This window comes from Prionailurus bengalensis, chromosome D1, assembly GCF_016509475.1.
Source record: "Prionailurus bengalensis isolate Pbe53 chromosome D1, Fcat_Pben_1.1_paternal_pri, whole genome shotgun sequence".
Lineage (NCBI taxonomy): Eukaryota > Metazoa > Chordata > Mammalia > Carnivora > Felidae > Prionailurus > Prionailurus bengalensis.
The window spans coordinates 73288725-73311808 of record NC_057346.1 but is presented as its reverse complement, the minus strand read 5'-3'; the positions used below and the strand labels follow the sequence as shown (position 1 = coordinate 73311808).

Here is a 23084-nt window from a genome sequence, read left to right as displayed (position 1 = left end):
GCCCTTTCGGCCCACCTTATTCCTTCTCCTCCGCCTCCCCGTATAGATATTCTAATCTGTGTAACTGGGAATGATATGAAAAAGAAGTCAGGTGGCTTAGAGAATGAATTTGTAAGTCTCCGTGAAGTTTGAGGTAGGTATTTCATTGAAGTTTGCGCAACTGTGTGATAGAGGAAGCTTGTGTGCCTGCGTGTGTAGTTCTCTCTCTCTCTCTCTCTCTCTCTCTCTCTCTCTCTCTCTCTCTCTCCCCCTCTCCTCTCTCTCTCTCTCTGTGCGTGTGTAAGCAAATGCCTGTGTGCTCTGTGAGGGTTCAGAGGGGATCGCTGGGTGGTAATGCCCTCTGTGCCCACAAGAGGGCAGCATCCTGAGGGCTTTGTGAGCGCTGTAGTTCTGGTTATCGCTGCAGGCTTGGGTTTAGAGAAAGTTATACCGAAAGTTTTAAACTGATATCGTATCTTATTTCGTGATATTAAAAAAGAAAGACATAATGAAAGAAAGAGGGAAAAAAGAGAAGTGAAGAAAGAAGAGAGAGAGAGAAAACAGAAAAACAGGCGACCAGCCTACCCCGAGAGAGTCCTAGTCACACCAAGACTAGGGGGAGGGCTGTTTTAATTGTGGGTTTGGCCGACTGACGACTGGAGTGCCCTCCTCGGCTGTCTTAGTTGTAGCCGGAGGTCATGTAAATCGACCTTAAAAGAATGCATAAGCCATAAATTAAAATAAACCCTCACCCAAGGGCTGATCCATAAGTAGACAATATCCAACCTGGACAAAACGAGCTTTCCTTTACGAACCGACTTAAACCGCATCCCCCCAAAGAATAGAGACTAAATGCAAAGTAAGTTTCCCAGCGAATATTTTGTTTTCTTGAAAAGTGTTGTGTTGATTCGCCGTGTGACTGACTGCGACGCCGCAGTTTTCCGGAGCGCTTCAGTGTTAGCCAGGCTCGGTCGGGGTGCGGGAGGTCGGGAGGACCCGCTGGGTTTCTGTGTTTCTTAACGCTCCCCCCTCCCCACCCCCATTTTGGTTTGGAAACTTTGACTATTTGTGGGTTTGACGCTGGCCGAGGGCGGGCGATAGTCGAGGATCTCCGCAGCGCTCTCTTACGGGGTGAAGTTTAGCGCGAGGAGTTCATAAAGAAAACCCGGGTCGCTAGAAAACCCGGCCGCTCCCTTCTCCCACCCTCACCCCACCGCCGCTCTGCCGTAACTTTCTCGGGACCCTGCGCGAGTCGCCTCCACTTCTCTCGGCTCTCGCCCTTCCTCCCCCTCCCCCATTTTTGGACGTGACTTTTTATGATCTTTTTAGGAATAAACAAACCGAACTCCAAGACAGTCTGAAACCCAAGTGCTAATCTGTGGTCCTCTTTGCTCCGGACGCTAGGGCAGAAGTGCGGGGCTGGCGGGGGCGTGTGTGAGCGGCCGCCCAGCCTTGCCCCGCGCGGGCTCGGCCTGGGAGTCCGCGGGCCAGGCGCACGGTCGCCGGCGCGTACCTTCCCCGCCCCGCGCTCTCCCACCCCGCGTCCCTGAGCCCAGCCGGCGCCCTCCGTCCTCCTCGGCTCCCTGCCCGGGCCCCTGCCGCCCGCTGTCCTCTCCGCCGACCGGCCGAGATCCGCCGCTCTGGGGCTCGGCCCAGGCCCAGGGGCGGTGCTGCCACCCGCCCGGGGTCCAGACCGAGCCTGGTCGCTCCCGGGGGAGCTGCTTTCTTGCTTCTCCCTTAAAGGGCCCGTCAGAGAAGGGAAGGGGCTTGTGCAAAGGCTGCTGGGCTTGTGTTCCGGCTCCAGGAGGAGCGGCCCGCGGCTGCGGAGGCTAGATTAGCTCCGTTTCCCGGGCGCTCCGCGGAGCTTTCAGATAAAAAGAATTGGTGTGTTCCGAGCAGATAAAAGGTGGTTGTTGCCGGCATGTTTTGAGTTTTATTTAAGCTCTCTTAGGCTGTGCAAGTTTGAAAAGGTTTGTTGGTATGAATTGCCAGATATTGAATGCTGCCCCTATTTGGGCACTAAAAATAAGTCTTCGACTGTGCTGGTGGGGCTGGGCTGTTAGCGAGATGGGCTGTCCCCGGCTTCTTCTCTGTGTGTGACCTCCTTTGAGGGCCATGCTTGAAGTTTCGGTCTCGAGATGGCCCGAAGCCGTCGCTGCGGCAAACTGGGCTGGGCTCCGGACCTCCCGCTGCACTGTCAATGGGGCGCTCGGGTGACGTCCCTGTCCCGGGCGCTTGACCCCGGCGCGCACTCCTGCGGCCGGGCTTTTGGCCCTGGCGGGGTGGCCCAGACAACAGTCCAGTGGAGTCGTGAGGCGAGAGTGCCCTTCTCCCCCGCCTCCCCAGGGTCTCCTGTTTCTGCCCTTTATAGTCACATGCCCAGGTTCCCCCCCCCCCCCCCCCCCCGGTCCAGAGGAGAACAGATACAGCCCCGCCCAGTCTATTTCTAGGAGGTGGGTTTGGTGAATAAAAAGGTCAAGTGGTCGGGTCTGCAAGTCGGTCCATGGCGAGGGGGGACAGGACCGACACCTGGCAAGGACCGCCCCGCCTTGTCCCCCCCACTCTGGCCGGTCCGCCCGCCCACAGCTGGCCTCCCCAGGCCACATTCTTGCACTAAGTGCGAGAGGCTGTGGGAACAGCAATCCTGAACCGGCCAAGAGCCGGCGAAGCTGATCCCGCGATGGCATTTTGTTTTGAACAGTTGCTGGGGTTGACGTTTCCTCATAAGGTAAGGTGTCACTGGACGGTCGGCTGCCCAAATGCCACATGTATAATTAGCTTGCCCACTCAGCACCTCATCCCCGAGGCCCATAGGCACGGGCTTGGCGGACTTGATCCACTCAAATCTGTTCCGGGCTACGTACAGGATTCCCGAGGGAAGGCCGAACAGACCCGGACAGCCCTGGGAGGCCCTGGCTCCAGGGAGGACTATGACAGAGTAGTCTTGTCTTTGATTTCTCTCACTTTCTCCCCCATCTCTTCCTGTTTCCTCTCTTTTTTCGGCTGAGGAGGAACTACTGGTTGGAGGGGTAGATGGGACACCAGCAGCAGGCTACAGACCGAATGAGGAAAGGGGATGTGGAGTCAGATCTGGCAATATAGTCTTTTCCACACCCCGCCCAAAGGGGAGGTCTGCTCGTGCCCCTCTATCTGCACTAATCCAGGAGGACCAGCCCGGGCTTGACGTTGTATCCTGGCTTGGGTAGGGGCTTCAGGCTTCTAGTTTGGACTGTTCCCCTGGCTGTGTGCTCCCTCCCACCCGCCACCCTGGAGGTCTGAGAGTTTATGTGCCCTGATTTGCAGCTTCAGTTTTCCCCCTTCAGGCCTAGCTGCTTGAGGCTGCTAGTGTTCACTGTGGGGCAAGCCTGGAAAGATGTGCAGTATCACTCTTGTTCAGCCTGGGGTTCTTAGGAGCAGTGCCTTGTTTTCTCTGTACCCAGAGTGGTGCTTGAACTTACCACCTACCTTCCCAGAGCCCAGCCTCAGGTCAGCTTTAGCTTGCACTCTGGTGGAGACCAGATTTCTATAGCCATGAACATGACCTTCCCGCTTTTACCCTGTGCAGTAAGGTGGAATTCAACACTCAGCATTAGGCACTTTCACCAGTCTCCCTCCTCCCCTTGTTTCTAGGCCACTCAGTTATGCCTGCTACCTACTAGAAGATTCTCTTTATTTTTAAAACAAGTGGGCAAACATCCTAAATCTTCCACAAGTTAGTGGGATACCGTTAGGTTTTCTATGGCAGCAAGAGTGCACCTGTCTGGCAGGAGGTGGGGGACACAGTGTATTTAGTTGCATATGCTTTTTATCGAACCAGTGAAACATTTCATTTTCTTTTAGTAGGGGAAAACTTATGACTGAATTTTAAAGAACGCCACCAGATCATAAATGAGTTATCTATATACTTTTGAGAGTATCTTCCTGAATACACATTTGTGAGCACATGGGTAGTAGGCCAAATGACATGTAGATTTTTTTTCTTCTACGTTTTTGAAAACCTTATAAATGAAGAGGGATTATTCCCTATTCCAAAACAACATCAAGAATAAGAGCAAGAACAACAGAAAACAGCTGAAAAAAAAAATCCTTCAAACTCTGAAAACAAGCAAGCATGTACCACACATATTAGATGTAGTTTAAGACCAAAGGCAGTAAGTAACCAGGGTCCAGACAAGTGATAGATCATTAATTCCTAAGGCAAACTGACATTCCCTGTTGCTTTTCTCAGGTACTACCAACACCTCCTTTCTCCTCTGCTCTCCCACCACATTCCTTTACTTATAGAGGCAAAACTAGATGGTTTTTAAAATTTATTGTTTATCCTGCTTATTGTTGTTCTTAGTTTTTGTTTTAGAAGTAATGGCAAGGAAGTTTCTTTGGGTGTACACGTATTTTTTAAAAAGCAAAAATATTTATGAGTTTATTATTACGGAACATGATATAAACTCTTATAATAGTATATTGTGTAACTGCAACACTCAACATTATACTATAAAGAAGAAAAATGTAAAAAATATTAAGTAATAAAGTGGTATCAGTATCTATACCTCACACTAATTCTATAATGCATTCACTAACTGAATACCTAGAAGAGATGACATTCAGTAGGAATATTATACTGTCTATTGGACATTTTTTCTTTAGTAGCAGAAAGCAGCAGATTTTTTTTCAGTAAGGGAAAAGCATACATTTAAAATATGTTAGCATACCTAGCAAATGTTTCTTTTATAGGGCTTTAAAGTATATTACTTTAAATACATATGTGATAAATTTTCTGGCCACTATTGATATTTTATGTCTGTTTCTATTTGACTTTTAGGAATTATTGGGTTGTTGATCATTGATGAAATTGCTACACATCTTATATTGAAGAAATTGGTGATGTTTTAAATAATTCGCTTTCAATTAGTATAATAGGTACTGGAATAAATGAATTTTCTTTTAACAAGGTTTAATAAAGGGCTTTAGCCCTTTCAATATTTTCTGTACTTTTCAGTTTTGTTAGATTATATATCTAAGTTTGAAAGGATTCTCTTATGAGAGAATTCATGTATACTTTTTCACTATTTACAAACTGCGTTATATAAAAGAGTAGTACAGTACAACAAAAATTTGATTGATCTCAGAGCTATTTACTTAAATATAGTTTAGGGGTGCATATATATCAATTGATGTTTTTGAAGTCAAGTGAAACATTCCATCCAGCTAATGTGTCTGAGAGTACCATATCAGGCACAGACAGGTACTAGAAATGATAAAACACAGATAACATACAGCAAGATGATTCACAGATGGGACATATTATCTGCTGTCATGAAGTTAGATGGGTCATATTCCTGTTCTTTAAAAATTAATGTAGGTTATTTCAGAATTATCAAGTTATGTGCATATGTGAGAACAGATTTTAATATAGAAATTTGGTAATAAGTAAACAAATATTCATTGCGTTTTAGAGGAAGAAATAGACCAGCTTTGCATTTGAATTGTTTCTTGTTTAAGGAATATGGCTCTCCCCTATTATTTTTTTCCTAAAAAGAAAAATCATATATTGAGCATTCTATGTCTTCATCCTAACTTCACATCTTCTACTGGTTAGATTATATTCTGAATCTCAACATACTCAAGTGAAAAAAAAAAAAACCAAACTGGCACTCTAGTAGAGCCTATGAAAAGGAATTTTTATTAAATGGAAACACATTTTAAACATATAGCGTATCCTTTTTGCTTGATATTATTCAATTGTCATCTGAGAACTAATTGTTTTGATAAGAGTTAGAAACTTTCATCATCTTCTCTTTATATATTCATTATTCATTTATAGGAAGTGTTTTTATTTTCCTTGTTCTGTGGAAGAGGGTAAAAGCTTTTTAGGTAATTGTTTTATTTAGACATTTAGTCAAACTGTAAATAGTTTTAAATTTGTGTGTGGTTTTTTATAGAGCTTTTTAAGTTTTAAGTATCCATTGTCATAATTAGGATAAATCAGCTGAAGAATGTGAGTGGAGGCTGTAAGATGGAATATCATTTAAATCTACTACAGATTCTCTCACCTCCAAAAAAAGGTACTGGTCTGTTTTTCCTCAAATCTGTGGTAGTCTCAAAAAAAGGGAACATGAAATCCTAAAACCTCAGAGAAGCAGTATCGATTCAGTTCGTAACTGTAAATCCTTCATATCGTTGCTCAAAATATCCAACTTTACACCAATATTAGCCATTCTTTTTATAGTGACACCATGCTTAGTAAAAAACTTCTAAGCACTGAGGTCAGGTGTTGAGATTGGATTCTAGTTTATTTTTTATGAATCAGATAAAGATTTCTGTGCATGAGACCATATGTGAAGATGAGAGAACAAGAACATTTCCATATCAAAGGCAATATATCTGAGGCTGCATGGTAATTAAAATGCAGTGGTTTGGACTCTGTGCACTAGCACTTAAGCAGAGCATTGCCGGGACCTTGTGCATCATGCAGGCGGTTGCCTCTTGCATACTTCTTGAAATACACTTATAATTTTGTACAAACATTTATGCCAGTCCACACTTTTCTGTAGATAATTTGTATTTCATCCAAACCATTCAAAGTAGAAGTTATTTTTTGAGCTACCCTCTCATTATGGCTTTTGTGCATCAACTATTTTTATGCTAGTTGTTTGTATTTCCTTTTACCAGAATGATGCCTTGTTTATATTCAGAATCTCTTCTTGCTCCTTTAAGACCCCTTGTGTATCTCTCATATTTTACTATTCACTCAAAAAATGTTCATTTTTAGGAATGATGTGAATTATTTTCTGAGTCTAATTGTAGATGCTGTAATTTATTATAAACTAGTACATTAAAAAATCAAAAGTCCAGTTATTTCTACTTTATAATACTGATATGTTCAGTAAACCTCCCTAACCTACACAGTATGTAATATTTGAAAAAAATTCCTTTTTAAAATGTTTAAAGAATTCCAAAATGTTCTTCCTTACCTTTTAATGGCATAAAAATGTGTAGTGGCATTTTCTTTTGTACTACTTCAACTGAAAAACAATCTTTTAGAATACCTTCATATTTAGGAGTTATCTTTTTGCATTTATAGGGAGTTGTTTGGCTTTATTTGTAAAGAACTGGGCTAGTATCTTAACCGGTAATTATTTGGGGATTGAATGGTGAAATCAGAAAAATCTAACAATTGGTTGTCCAATGTTGTATATATTTCAGAAAATTTTGCATCCTTGGTAACTAGCTTGAATTTGCTGCTCTGTAATTTTCTAGATTTTCTATTTCCATATTTACTCTTTCTCTATGTACATTCTACTCTGGCACATGTAGGAAGGAATTCGCTGGTATATTTTATTTAGTAAGCTCCCCTGGTTTATAAAGCTTTTAAAGATTTCTTTGGATTGAAGCACCATGTATTGAAGAAGCCTAATGTGATATTGTGAAATTCTTTAAGAGTTTTTGTGTTTTAAACTATTTTGAATCAAAATTACTGAAGTATATTGATTTGGTGCTTTTCAATGATGACATGTATAAATAAGCACAATAAATATAAGGTAAATTCAAAGTATGTTCTGTGATATGCATATTAGCATCGATGCAAACATTCTGTATTCTCTCATTTCAAGTTCTCCCTTGATCTCTTTCTTCTCTGAAAATCTCACAAGGTAACCCTTTACATGATCTATTATCCCTACTACCTTCAATAATTTGTTGTTTCTAGTCATCTTAAAGAGATGAATTGAATTGTCTATTTTTAATATATCCATTCAAATGCAAAAAGGGACGTTAGTGCTGTTTGTGATTTTGACTTCATTGAGCACAATCTCTTCTCTTCTTTGAAAAGTAGTTCTTTAAAATTAGACAAAGAAAATTAAAGATGCTTTACTTTCTACTACTACACAGGCACAATATATGAAAAAAAGAAAATGTGACAGATTTTCTTTTTAAAATAAGGAGCATAGGTTTCAAATGGAACTCATTCTGAAACATAGGGATTGCAAATATTTCCTTTCATACTTTAGATGAAGTTACAAATAGAACATTGGGTAACATTATTGAGCACTTACTAAGTTCTAGGCACCCTGAAGGGCATTTTTGAAGTCACAAGTCTGTTTTTTTTAAGGATTTTCCTTTCTGTTGAAGATTTTTATATTTGGTAGGTGGGGAAACTTAGCTGAAGTTGTCATGTTGTTAAGCAGGTCGTTGGTAGAGCTGGAGAAGAATGCTCCTAACTTGGAGAGAATAATTCATCATTCTTTCTTGGGAAAGAATATCAAATGGCAGGAATATTGTTATTTTCTCAGAAATAATCTCCAGCTATCTCCATGGGCATTGAACCTTCTATTTAGGAGGCAACTGCCCCATCCACCCCCACGCTCCGCCCCCAATATATCCATGGTGTAATCCCTAACCCTCCATGTCTTCGTCTCTAAAATGGGAGTAATAATATCTACACCATAGGATTATTGTGAAGATTAAATGAGATAAATGAATGTAAAGCACGAAGCTCAGGGCTTGGTATAAAGTAAATATTTAATACCTGTTGAAATGACTAGTGAAGTGGTACTGTGCTTATAATTATACAGATCAGGCTTTCCATTTCAGCTTCACTATATACTTGCTATGAAATCTTTGGTGAGTTACATAATCTGTTTCTTTTACTCTTATATGAAATACAGACAGCAATATGTGCTCCTTCCTTTCTTCCCTCGAAAGAAGAATTCATTAGTAGTCCGGCAGACTTGCGATAAATGTAGAGTATGGATGTTCTGGTCTCAAATTTGAGAAAATTCCAATTCTAAGGACGACAAGAGATTTTGAAAGGTCATTTCACCTGTCATCCTGCATCCTCCATGGGTGTATTGGTCACCTTTTCTCCATTCTAGTCAGTTAAGACACTCTTTATTTTGAAAGCCTGCAAAAGGGTGCCTGGGTGGCTCAATCCGTTGAGCATTCCAACTCTTGGTTTCAGCTTAGGTCATGATCTCACAGTTCATGAGATTAAGCCCCGCATCAGGCTCTGTGCTCATAGCATGGAGCCTACTTGGGATTCTCTCTCTCCCTCTTTCTCTGCCCATCCCCTGCTTGCCTGTGCACACATGCTCACTCTCTCTTTCTCTCTCTGTCAAAATAAATACATAAACTTTAGAAAAAAATTGAAAGCCTGCAAAGAATGAGCTTTTATAATCTTTGTGTACTTCAGTAATTAACACCAAGTTCTTTGGTCAAATATACACATCTTAATCTGCTTTCTTTTGGTTTCATTTAAAGAAAAAAAACCAGAAACATATTCTTCATTTTAATGATGAATTTTAAAGACCTGCATGGGAGAAAACCACAATTAAGCTTTGAATTTTTTTAATTTTTTGAATCTTTCCTCGAAAGTCTTATTTCCTAAACTAGTTGTATGACCTTGGAAATGTTAACCAACCTTTTTAAGTCTTGATTTCCTAATCTTTAAAATGGGGATTGTGATACAATTTATCAGATGATAGGGCTGTTGGGAAGATTCAGTTTGAAGATACTGTGCATAGAATTTCACAGAACAGTTCTGGACATTGGTGTTAGGAGTACTTGAGAATAATTATTATTTCCAGAGACAAACCATGCTGCATTTTCCATACACCAATGTATAAATGAATAATATATTACTGATCAGAAGTGTTAAATATCAGTTACACATTCTGATTAGTAAAAATTAGAAGTTGATTTACACAGTAAGTATGGCTGGTTTTATAGGCAACACTCTGAAAATATGGGTGGGGCTCATGAAGGAAGATTAATGAAAGGATCCTTGGCTGGGAAAAGGTGGGAACCATTTAATTACATGATTTCAAAGATGCAAATGCAGTGAGGAGGTGTGAATATAGGTAATTCTATGCAGTGTGCTAGTTATAATGGAGGTAGGTGTAAGAGCAGAAGTACGTATGTCAAGGAAAGCTTCTACTAGGAGGTGGCCTTTGAGCTGTGACTTAAAGGATGATCAAGAAGAGATTATTTGAAGTAATATCCTGAGGAGCATTGGACGTGGGGGGAAACATTTTACATCGTTATTAACTATTTTATAGGTCTGACACTGAAAAGTCTCGTATTTGTGTCTTTGTGACTCCTAGAAAGGCCAGGTGTCTCGTGAATGTGATGTAGCCATCACAGGGCTACACTGCTACACTTCTCTTTCTTAGTTCAGTTTTATTGTCAGGGACATTGTGAGTACCTTTTGAGGTACAGAGGAATTTTTCACATTACTACTTTCCTTCAAATATGTCAACTAAGTATTAAAATTAAAGTAGATGTCTTATTAATATATGAATTTGTGATCAGTACTATGAGTTAATAAAATCTTATATCTTGTACTATAAAAAAACTTTTGTTTTTCTCAGTTGGCAAGGAATGGTCTTAGAGAAAGGCCAATATCTGGAAAATTTTAAATCTGTGTGTTGCTTCTGAGTTTATTGGTTACAGGTCTTTAGGTACCTCACATTTGTAATTAAGTTTTTCTATCTATAGAGCTGGCATATTCATTAACTTATTTTTTGTTGAGGAATAATGTGAACATAAATAACACTCAGAGTGATTCAAAACTTTTTGGATGAAACAGAAATTATTATTGGGACACCTGGGTTAAGCATCCAACTTTGGCTCAGGGCATGTTCTCATAGTTGATGAGTTTGAGCCCCACATCGGGGTCCACTCTATTTGGGATTGTCTCTGTCCCACTCTCTCTGCCCCTCTCCCCACATTCTCTTCTCTCTCAAAATAAATAAAACTTAAAAAATAAAAAAATGAAATAGAAATTATTATTTCACAATAATGATAATGAAACAGTAAGAGGAGCAGTAGTAGCAGCAACTACCCCTCTCTACTCAATCACTCTCAAATAGGGATGCTAAATCACCCTTTTCAGTTTTGTAATCTGGGATCTCCTGTTTTCTGATGAGTTTTTGAATACCTTTTCTCTGACTACACAAGCCTTCTTTGCTGTTTTTGGTTTGGAAGTTTTCTGGTGTTTAATAACTTGTTTCTTCACATTAAACACACCTATTGAGATTTTACAGCTTATATGACTTTGTGACATAATCACTTTCTGAAAAGGGCTTCGTCATCACATAGGCTAGAGAAGTTATAGCCCTGGTTTCTAATAGCCTAACCTATTATTTTCTTTGCCACTGCTGTGGCATACTGGAGAGTTGCAGTATTGACCAAGACATGAGAAATATGACAAAATCTCTCCATTAAAAAGAAAGGCTCTGAGGCTAAGGAGGAAAAAAATAAAGGGTACTAAAGTTCTATAAAACAGTTTTAAAACATCCGTTGGTCGTATTAAATTAGTTATGATGCTTTTAAGAATTTTCCTTTAGAACTTCCAATTGAGTTCTTTGTTTAAAACATTAAAAAAAATTATTATTTTTGAGAGACAGAGCACAAGTGGGGGGGAGGGCAGAGAGAGAGAGGGAGACATAGAACCTGAGGCAGGTTCCAGGCTCCCAAGCTGTCAGCACAGAGCCTAGTGTGGGGTTCGAACTTACCAACCGTGAGATCATGAGATCATGACCTGAGCCGAAGTCGGCCGCCCAACCAACCCAGCCACCCAGACACCCCTCAGTTGAGTTATTTTAGTAAGAAGCAACCCCCTCACCCCCAAATAAGAAAATAAAAATTGAAATCATACAGCAACTGACCAAAGCTTAACTAGCTTGTAACACAGCATATTAGTTAACTGAGCCTCAGGAACATTTATTACTCTTGAGTCTGAAGATCCAAATACACACTGGCAGAAAATTGGACTTTATATATAACTATAATATATATACATATATTTAATATATATTATTAAATATATAATATATTTAATATATATTAATATATGTTATATATTTAATAATATATATTTATATATTTAAATTCAAGTTAGTTAATATACAGGCTTCAGGAGTAGAACCCAGTGATTCATCTCTTATATATGACACCCAGTGCTTATCCAAAGAAGTGCCCTCAACGCCCATTACCCATTTACACCATTCCCCCACCCACCTCATACAATGGAAAATTGGACTTTTAAAAAATTTCTTAGCTGATGTTCTTTCCCACTATAAAGAGGGATATTGAAAATAGTTTAAAGAAGAATTTCAATTTGGAATAATTAAAATTGTAATATTTAATTTTTATTTTTAATGCAATATTCTAAGATATTACTAAAAGAAAATTTTAGTTTTTCTTAGGTTAGACCCTTTAAACTTTTGAAGACCACAGTTCCAGAGAAGGCCTCCATTTGTACTTTTGTATAGGTTTGTGTGATTTACAGGTAGGGTAGAGTCATGTACACTAAATACTTATGTGTTTTAAATTGTATAACATTTTAGGGCACCTGGGTGGCTCAGTGGGTTAAGCATCTGACTTCAGCTCAGGTCATGATCTCGTGGTTTGTCACTTCGAGCCCCACATCTGGCTTTGTGCTGACAGCTCGGAGCTTGGAGCCTGCTTCAGATTCTGTGTCTCCCTCTCTCTCCGCACCTCCCCACTCATGCCCTGTCTCTCTCTCTCTCTCTCTCTCTCTCTCTCTCTCTCTCTCTCTCTCCCTCTCTCTTTCTCTCTCTCTCAAAAAATGAATAAACGTTAAAAAAATTTAAATTGTATAGCATTGTGACAGGCTTATTTTCTCTGAGGCAAGTATAAACATAACAGCCTAAATTAGTTGGAACTAGTGAAGTTGGGGACTCTTAACTCTTACTTGTGGCATAGCAGGGAAAGAATGAAAAATAGTTCAGCTTTTAATTATGACACCTTGGGACCTTTTTCAAAGCACTCACCATAATTAGCCATGTCTTAGTTGTGTAGTATTGTGTTTAATTTCTTTGTTATGTTCACATGTGTTACCAAGAGCTATTTGAATAAAGTATATGGAAAAGTATACCCTTCATATTATATGCTAATATTTTCTCCTGAATTTTCTTACCACCACTTTCACTTTTGGGTTATTTCTTCTTCTTTTTTGATATGCATGTGCACTAGTTTCTATTATTAAAATGCCAAATATAGGACATTTGTATCAATGTCCTTTACATTTTATTTTGGCTATGATTATATAGTCTTTAGTTTTGCTTATTTAACAAATTTACATCTGATATAATTTAAAAACACAAATACAACTTTATTAAGTTTAGTAAGAGGGCCATTAAATTATTTGGTCATCCTACATTTTCTCAAAGCCTCTATTAAATGAGTTAAATAAGTATGTTGCTAATACTTATTACATAAAAGTAAATATGTTTGATTATTAATACAATGTTTGTTTGAATATATTCCCTGCTTGATTGGGGTGAATGCAGCATTCTCAGTAGCTGAGGTGAAAGGAGCAGAATTTAGGATGTTTAAGAAGAGAAGGAAGTAGAGATCCTAGGTGGTTTGGATAGCCCAAGGGTAACTGGAGAGTATTGTTGGTAAGGGTGAGGCTGGAAGAATTCCTCTGGCAAGATAATTTTAAGGCTTATTTGGGAGAACTTCTGAAATAGAATTCTATAATAGGATAGAATAGAAGTCTTCAAACTTTTTGGATAGAGCACGCCATCAGCAAAATGTTTATGAGCATGCTCCCTAATACATGTGTATATTTATGTAAAATTGCACGCATGGGTTATTGTGCTAATATATGCTATAAAACATTCATACATTGATATTAAAAAGAAAGGTATAGGTAGAATAAGTAATATTTTAAAACTAACTGTGGTCCCCCAAACTCTATAATTTAACATGCTGTTATTTTTATTTTTTATTTTATTTTATTTTTTTAATTTTAATTTTAATTTTTTAAAATTTACATCCAAATTAGTTAGCATATAGTGAAACAATGATTTCAGGAGTAGATTCCTTAATGCCCCTTACCCATTTAGCCCATGCCCCCTCCTACAACCCCTCCAGCAACCCTCAGTTTTTTTTCCATCTTTATGAGTCTCTTCTGTTTTGTCCCCCCTCCCTGTTTTTATATTATTTTTGTTTCCCTTCCCTTATGTTCATCTGTTTTGTCTCTTAAAGTCCTCATAGGAGTGAAATCATATGATTTTTGTCTTTCTCTGACTAATTTCACTTAGCATAATACCCTCCAGTTCCATCCACGTAGTTGCAAATGCAAGATTTCATTCTTTTTCATTGTCGAGTAATACTCCTTTGTGTATGTGTATGTGTATATATATATATGTATGTATATATACATACATATGTGTATGTGTATGTGTATATATATGTGTGTGTGTATATATATATATACATATACATATATATATATATACACATATATATATATATGTATATGTATATATATATATCACATTTTCTTTATCCATTCATCCTTCAATGGACATTTGGGCTCTCTCCATACTTTGGCTATTGTTGGTAGTGCTGCTATAAACATGGGGGTGCATGTGTCCCTTCGAAACAGCACACCTGTATCCCATGGATAAATGCCTAGTAGCGCAATTACTGGGTGGTAGGGTAGTTCTATTTTTAGTTTTTTGAGGAACCTCCATACTGTTTTCCAGAGTGGCTGTACCAGCTTGCATTGCCACCAACAATGCAAAAGAGATCCTCTTTCTCCTCATCCTCACCAACATCTGTTGTTGCCTGAGTTGTTAATGTTAGCCATTCTGACAGGTGGAAGGTGGTATCTCCTTGTGGTTTTGATTTGTATTTCCCTGATGATGAGTGATGTGGAGCATTTTTTCATGTATCGGTTGGTTGTCAGGATGTCTTCCTTGGAGAAGTGTCTATTCATGTCTTTTGCCCATTTCTTCACTGGGTCATTTGTTTTTTGGGTGTTGAGTTTAATAAGTTCTTTACATTTTGGATACTAACCCTTTATCTGATATGTCATTTGCAAATATCTTCTTCCATTCTTTTGGTTGCCTTTTAGTTTTGCTGATTGTTTCCTTCGCTGTGCAGAAGCTTTTTATTTTTATGAGGTCCCAGTAGTTCATTTTTGCTTTTGTTTCCCCTGCCTCCGGAGATGTGTTGAGTAAGAAGTTGCTGTGGGCAAGTTCAAAGAGGTTTTTGCCTATTTTCTCTTCGAGGATTTTGATGGCTTACTGTCTTACATTAAGGTCTTTCATCCATTTTGAGTTTATTTTTGTGTATGGTGTAAGAAAGTGGTCCAGGTTCATTCTTCTGCATGTCGCCGTCCAGTTTTCCCAGCACCACTTGCTGAAGAGACTGTCTTTATTCCATTGGATATTCTTTCCTGCTTTATCAAAGATTAGTTGGCCATATGTTTGTGGGTCCATTTCTGGGTTCTCTATTCTCTTCCATTGATCTGAGTGTCTGTTCTTGTGCCAGTTCCATACTGTCTTGATGATTACAGCTTTGTAGTATAGCTTGAAGTCTGGGACTGTGATGCCTCCTGCTTTGGTTTTCTTTTTCAAGATTGCTTTGGCTCTTCGAGGTCTTTTCTGGTTCCATACAAATTTTAAGATTATTTGTTCTAGCTCTGTGAAGAATGCTGGTGTTACTTTGATAGGGATTGAATTGAATATGTAGATTGCTTTGGGTAGTATTAACATTTTAACAATATTTGTTCTTCCTATCCAGGAGCATGGAATCTTTTTCCATTTTTTTGTGTCTTCTTCAATTTCTTTCATAAGCTTTCTATAGTTTTCAGTGTATAAAGTTTTCACCTCTTTGGTTAGATTTATTCCTAGGTATTTTATGGGTTTTTTTGTGCAACTGTAAATGAGATCGATTCCTTGATTTCTCTTTCTGTTGCTTCATTGTTGGTGTATAGGAATGCAACCAATTTCTGTGCACTGATTTTATATCCTGCAACTTTGCTGAATTCATGAATCAATTCTAGCAGTTTTTTGGTGGAATCTTTTGGGTTTTCCATATAGAGCATCATGTCATCTGTGAAGAGTGAAAGTTTGACCTCCTCCTGGTTGATTTGGATGCCTTTTATTTCTTTGTGTGGTCTGATTGCAGAGGCTAAGACTTCCAATACTGTGTTGAATAACAGTGGTGAGAGTGGACATCCCTGTCTTGTTCCTGACCTTAGGGGTAAAGCTCTCAGTTTTTCCCCATTGAGGATGATGTTAGCGTTGGGTCGTTCATATATGGCTTTTATGATCTCGAGGTATGCTCCTTCTATCCCTGCTTTCTTGAGGGTTCTTAACAAGAAAGGATGCTGTATTCTGTCAAATGCTTTCTCTGCATCTATTGAGAGGATCATATGGTTCTTGTCCTTTCTTTTATTGATGTGATGAGTCATGTTAATTGTTTTGTGGATATTGAACCAGCCCTGCATCCCAGGTATAAATCCCACTTGGTCGTGGTGAATAATCTTTTTAATGTATTGTTGGATCCGGTTGGCTAATATCTTGCTGAGGATCTTTGCATCCATGTTTATCAGGGAAATTGGTCTCTAGTTCTCCTTTTTAGTGGGGTCTCTGTCTGGTTTTGGACATGCTTTTTTTTTTTTTTTTTAAAGTCAGTTTAACACTTTGTGATGAAATGATTTATAAGTTTGGTTCTAAGTTCAGTTTGCTTTGCTACATGGTTTTAATGCTGCCATAGCTGAGAATTATACCTCAGAAAGAAAAATAGATCCAATTGGAAGAAGTACATCATTATTTGCACTTATTAAACTGTGTTACTAGTGTATTAGTCCTATACATAAATATGCAAAAAATTATTAAATTTGGCTGATAAATCTCTGTCTTCCCTGATGGCAGTCAGTGTTTTCTGGTAATGAAGTTGAAGACAAAGCATTTTAATGTTTTTAATAAGTGGACTCAAAACCTATTGAAACTCACATCATTAAACAGATTAGAATATTCTGTTGCCAATTTAAAATTGAAAACAGAGGAGTTTTTTTTTTTTTTAATTTTTTTTTTTCAACGTTTATTTATTTTTGGGACAGAGAGAGACAGAGCATGAACGGGGGAGGGGCAGAGAGAGAGGGAGACACAGAATCGGAAACAGGCTCCAGGCTCTGAGCCATCAGCCCAGAGCCTGACGCGGGGCTCGAACTCACGGACCGCGAGATCGTGACCTGGCTGAAGTCGGACGCTTAACTGACTGCGCCACCCAGGCGCCCCAAGATGAGTTTTTGTAGATAGAATTTTTGGTAACAAAATCACACTGTGATGGAATTGTTTCTGAACATGTTTTCAAAATACTTCCTCATAGCACAAATCTGTTTTGAAAAGCATTTACTTTCTCATTTGATAAAATATCACCTTTACTTTGAAGAGAAAGATTAAGTTTCTTTGGTATGTAAGTATCTAGTTAGCTAGTTAGCTCCTTGGTGACACACATTTACAGCTACTTGCTCTACATGAAAGGTCAGCACTTTTGGTGTATATGTATTTTTTTTGTTCCTAATCCTTAAGTTTGAAAACTTTACCATGAGATGAGCAGTGGAACTTCTGGGTGGTGCAAACAATTCTCAAGGGGTACTTCCCATCTTTCAAAGCGTTGTAAAGATGTTACCATGTTTTACAGGTCTATTTAAAAAAGTAATTGCATCACCATTGCAGTACTTGGCTTTGACATTGTGTCCAATTGCTTGGGTATGAATGATGTGGTTAGTGAAGTCCATGATGCTGTTTCTGTAATCTTATCCCTATTTTTTGCCCTTTAGTCCAGCTACGGTAACCATTTCACCAGTGATTATACTTAGCCAGTTTTCCCTAAAAATTATTTTTACTTAGAAAGGTAACATTGTTGAGATTAGGTCCCATCTTCTTTGGTACTTATTACAATAGCTCACTCCAGATGGGACATGATCCCTGTGGAGAATGTACACTGAAAACCTAAGACAGGGAGTGGACCTATAGACTTATCAGTATTGAGGTTCAGAAAACAGTAGTGTGGCTCTAATATGAGAAAGGAAACACGGGGCACCTGGGTGGCTTAGTTGGTTAAGCGTCCAACTTCAGCTCAGGTCTTGACCTCACTGTTTGTGAGTTTGAGCCCTGTGTCAGGCTCTGTGCTGACAGCTCAGAGCCTGGAGCCTGCTTCAGATTGTGTATCTCTCTCTTTCTCTCTCTCTCTCTCTCCCCCTCCCTCACTCACACTCTGTCTCTGTCTCTCAAAAATGAATAAATGCTAAAAAAATTTTTAAAAATGAATTTAATATGGGAGAGGAAGCAGACTTAAGCCATTTTTTATTCTTCAAGGCAGAACAATTTAAGTCATTCGTTGGCATGAAGGGGTCAGTGAGATTCCATAGTTAAGTGTGTTTATCATGTTGCAGGAGAGAGAACCAAGTGGAGGATCACTACTTCCCCAAATGTCCAAGGCCCTTTGTTGCTTCTTTACTCAGCCTTCTGTGAATTTAGATACAATTAGAGCAGAAGATGGAGAAGGTGAGAAAGAAAGCAATGAGGGATGGCTATAGACAAGCATTGTCTTTGGCTCTCTCTCATTTTCTCTTTTTCCTTTTTCTCTAACTTGATATACTTGTTGGGCAGCTTGGTGTAATAGCAACCCAGTTTGGGAGTTTCAGCTCTGCCAATAAACTTTGGGTGACTTTGGCTAAATCACATCTTTCTTGGAATTAGTTTCTTCATGCGTAGAATGGGATGTTTGATGATCTCCAAAGAGGTTTCAGCTCTGACATCCTGTTTATGCCATTCTGGGATCAGGCTCTTTGCTGCCTTTTCCCAAAGAAATTTCAGTGAAGTTCCTTGTTCTATATGTCATTCTCAAAGCACCATGTCCACTCTGCCATCTAAAGTGACAAATGACTAATAATTTAACTGAATAAATGAATTTATGCTGGTGGACACTTGAGCAAAAACTAACTGTTTTATATTTCTAGCTTCTTTCTTTCACTCTTTCAGACAATTTTGGCAGAGTGCATTTCAATAGTGTGATCCTAGAGAGTGCTCTTGCTTTCTAACCTAAAGTGGCTAATGAGGACTTTAGGAAGGAAGTGTTAGCATCTGAAGGGGTGTGTCTGTAAGGAGGTTGGGCTGGATGAGATAGGCAGGGCATTGGGACACAGCCATCAATTCATTGCATGCGTTTGGCCAGGCTGGCAGCAGTGGCCAGTGCCAGGTTTTTTGAGTATGGTTTCTGTCACCAACAGAGTTGGCTGTCTTTGAAGTCTGCTAGTTAACCTCTTCCAGAATCTTAGAGTGCAACTAGCACTCAAGAGAAGGATAAAAGAATCTTTAGGAATAAGAATCCCAAGTATCCTCTGCCTTATTTTCAATGAAAACTTAATTCTCCTCTTCCAACAGTTTTTTGAAGCATCTAATATACGAGCAGATTTCAGATTTTCTCATTTTCTTTTCAGTATCTATTCACTGCTATGAATGGAAGCAATACTGATTAATGAAATAAATGTATATCACCAAACATATACTGGACAATTGCTATATGCCGGAGATATTTTTGGATGCCTTCATAAGATAGAGATAATAACCTCTGTTATTATCTTATTATACCTCATAAGATAGAGATAATAATCATAGTTTTTGAGAGGTTTCAATATATAAAAGACACTTGGAAGAGTGCTTGATTTGTTGTAAGCTCTCACTAAACATTAGTGATTATTATTTTATTATTTCATTTGCACAACAACTCTGGGAGGTAGATGTAATTATCCTTATTTTATAGACAAAGAAAGTAAGGTTTAGAGAGAGAAAAGGACTTGCCCAAGGTCACATAGCTATAAAGTGGCAGAAACATTATCTAAACCCAGATGTCCTGGCTTGAAGTCCCATAGTATTTCTGTTATATAATACAGCTGCCTGTAATAGGCAAGCAAGTCATGGGATTTCCCCCAGATAATCTATGAAGTAGATAATCAGGAGCTTGGATAATCAGGATAATCAGAAGCTGAACATATTATTATGTGATGTTGAATTTCAGTAGGTTCAGTTTTTAAGGCCATCCTTGCTTTGCATGGCCTGATGTTAACTAAAACTTCTGTTATATCAGAACTGTATCCTTTCTTTGCATAGTTCTGATCTCATCTTTACATAGTTCAGATGTCATGGTTTGATCTCAGTTACTACAGAACCTTGGAAAGTGAGGACCTGGCTCCAAAATGCACTAGTTTCAGTTAACACGTTAACACAGTATAGTGCAAAGGGAATACTGCCTGTATTTCTATCAGCTTCACATTCACAATCAGAAATTCTCAAATTCTCTTTCCTTTGGACCAGTTAGATGATTTATTTCCATTTGATGACCCATTATCTTTTGTATTGTTTTGCTTACAAGGTTCTATTCCTGTGAGGGAGAGCACTGTATTGCACAGGTAAGGTCTTTGAAGGTCACTGATGATTGGCTCTTACAGGCATACTGCCTTTATTGTATACAGCAATAAATCTCTCTCTGGACTTAGAGATGCTTGTTTTCTTTACTTTTTTTTTTTTGTTAACTCTTCCCACTTCCCATTGCATGTCTGAGTTTCCTTCTGAGAAATTTTACTACATTAAAAGTGATATATTGAAGTAGACAGAGAGCAGCCATCAGGCAAGAACTGGATCTATTTAAATTTCATTTTAGATATAGATGCTTAAATTCTTTGTAAGCACTTAATAATTTTAACCTAAAGACAAATGCATGGATTGCATAGATGTCAATTTTAGGGCAAGATAATATTGAGAATACTAGTGCTTTGAATTTCCTTTTACTCCAAAAGTTTAAAACAATTCTCCTCCCTTGAATTTTTATTGTTGTCCTGCCTCCTTCCCTACATTTAAGATCATGTTTTACAATCTGTTCATTGGGCGCCTGGGTGGCGCAGTCAGTTAAGCGTCCGACTTCAGCCAGGTCACGATCTCACGGTCCGTGGGTTCGAGCCCCGTGTCGGGCTCTGGGCTGATGGCCCAGAGCCTGGAGCCTGTTTCCGATTCTGTGTCTCCCTCTCTCTCTGCCCCTCCCCCGTTCATGCTCTGTCTCGCTCTGTCCCCAAAATAAATAAAAAAACGTTGAAAAAAAAAATTTAAAAATAAATAAATAAATAAAATCTGTTCTTTGTTTTCTTTGTCAAGTATTCTGAATAGTAGAAATCCTTTGCTGACTCTAATTTTATTTCTCTTACCTGTACAGTGCTGGAGAATTAGTTTGGGGTAAAGCGAGCTTGTGACAGTGGCTAAGAGCATACTCCACCACTTTCTAGCAATGTGAATTTAGGCCTGTTACTTTTATCTACTTTACTCTGATCTATAATATAGTACCCACTTCTTAGCATTGTTTTAGGAATAAGTGAGTAAACATACGTGCTTAAAACAGTGCTTGATGCATGCTGGGTGCCATTTAAGCATTAGCTATTATTAAAGTGGATGTTTTTAAAAGGACAGTCTGGCCCAAAGTAAAGAATATTCAAAATACTTTATTGAAGAAGTAAAAATGAACACTACTAGAATATGATGTGAAATCATCCTACAATTTCCCCAACACAGTGACTCTAGAGTGCTTTTGAGAGGGAGTACTATTTTATAGTAATAGGTACTTTGAGAATCTCTTCACCTGCAAATCAACAAATCTATTGGAATGAAAATTTCTTTATTATTAGACCAGTATCCTAATTTTTGAGTTTCATAATTTGTGGAGATGAGGTGATTTGGGTACGGAGTGGGTTTGGGTATGAATTTTCTCAGGGCTAAATTTGTGGCAGTAACCAAAGAAACAGTGGTGAACTAAAAGAAGTGGCATGTTACAGACAGGGAGCTTGACTCAGGAGGCATCCCCCAGGGAGGACCCAGGTGCAGCCTGGTGTGGTCACTGATTACAGACCTAATCTGTAGGTCCTAAAAAGTTATGAGTGGGGACAGCTTTCTGAGATTGGGGTTTGGAATTGGTAACCTTCTATTACCATCAAGGCTTTTTTGATGCAGGCTCCTGGGTCCTATGGACCCAGGAAGCATCCCCTAGAAGGGACTCAGTCTCAGCCAAACATGGCCAGGGATTGCAGACTTGACCTCCAGGTCCCAAAAGATTCCTTTTTTTTTTTTTTTTTTTAATGTTTATTTATTTTTGAGAGAGAGAGAGAGAGACAGACAGACAGAGAGAGACAGAGAGAGAGAGAAACAGAGACAGAGACAGAAAGGGAGACAGAGAATCTGAAACAGGCTCCAGGCTCTGAACTGTCAGCACAAAGCCCGATGTGGGGCTCGAACTCCAGAACAGCATGATCATGACCTGGGCCTATGTCAGACACTTAACTGAGCCACCCAGGTGCCCCCAGGTCCCAAAAGATTCTTAGTGGAGGCAGAAGATTGGCTATGTTAGAGCTAGGATTCGAACCCAGGTTTGTCTGATGACAAAAGCTAAGCTCTTTTTACTAATGACTCCATGATGTTTCCCTAATGAAGAGGGTATCAGTGGAGAAGAGGAAAGTAGCTGAGGCAGTGGAGGCATCTGTGAGTTCAGTATTTAAAGGAACAGATGATTTATAGTATCAGAGGCAGCTGTGAAATCACAGGGGTTGCCTAAAGGAATCAATACCATGGTGATGGTGCTGGAGGAGATGGCAGAGGTATGGTAGTTGTTACAAGCCTTTTATGGATTGATTAGAACTTGAGAGTGCATTTCTGAGTATTCCTATAGTATTTATACCTCAAATCGTAGACTCACTGACTTTGCCCTATGAAACCTCAGACTCCAAAGGGTATTCTAATCACTCCTTTTATGGTGTGAATTCATATATGTGATCATTCATTCCATACTGGGTAAGCAATGAAAAGAGAAGTTACTTCCTCCTTTCCACTGGAATATAAGCTCTGTGTGGATAGGAATTTTGTCTCTTTGCTTGTTGTTTAATTTTTAGTGACTGGAGCAATGCCTGGAACCTAATAGAACTCAGTAGATATTGTTGAATGAAAGAATGCACGGACAACTTGCTTAAAAATTTTGTTTTATATATTGAACAATATTATATGCACAGTGTTATCTCATTTAAATTTTACCTTAATCCTGTGAGATATGTATAATTATTTCCAATTTATGGATGAGGAAACTGAGAGTCAGGAATTAAGTAATTTTATTTAGATGGCATTACTAAAACATTATGGTCAGACCTTGAATCTATGAATATAACCACTACATTATACTATAGAATTATTACCTCTGTTATTCTAGATAATATTATTTTATTAGTGGAGCCTAAATTTTTATGGAAG

General features: G+C 39.0%; 1 protein-coding gene across 5 annotated transcripts in view; it reads left to right on the top strand.

Moving 5' to 3' along the window:
* Positions 1-23084, top strand: part of SOX6 (SRY-box transcription factor 6) — a 619212-nt gene that overhangs the window by 5667 nt on the left and 590461 nt on the right. The window contains exon 1 of one of the 5 annotated variants that reach the window (XM_043580742.1): positions 568-838. The exons of 3 other annotated variants lie outside the window; for them this stretch is intronic. The gene's annotated coding sequence lies outside the window, so the exon portion shown is untranslated. Of the gene's footprint in view, positions 1-567; positions 839-2497; positions 2708-23084 lie in introns of those variants that run through there. One more of the 5 variants, XM_043580743.1, reaches the window with a different exon arrangement.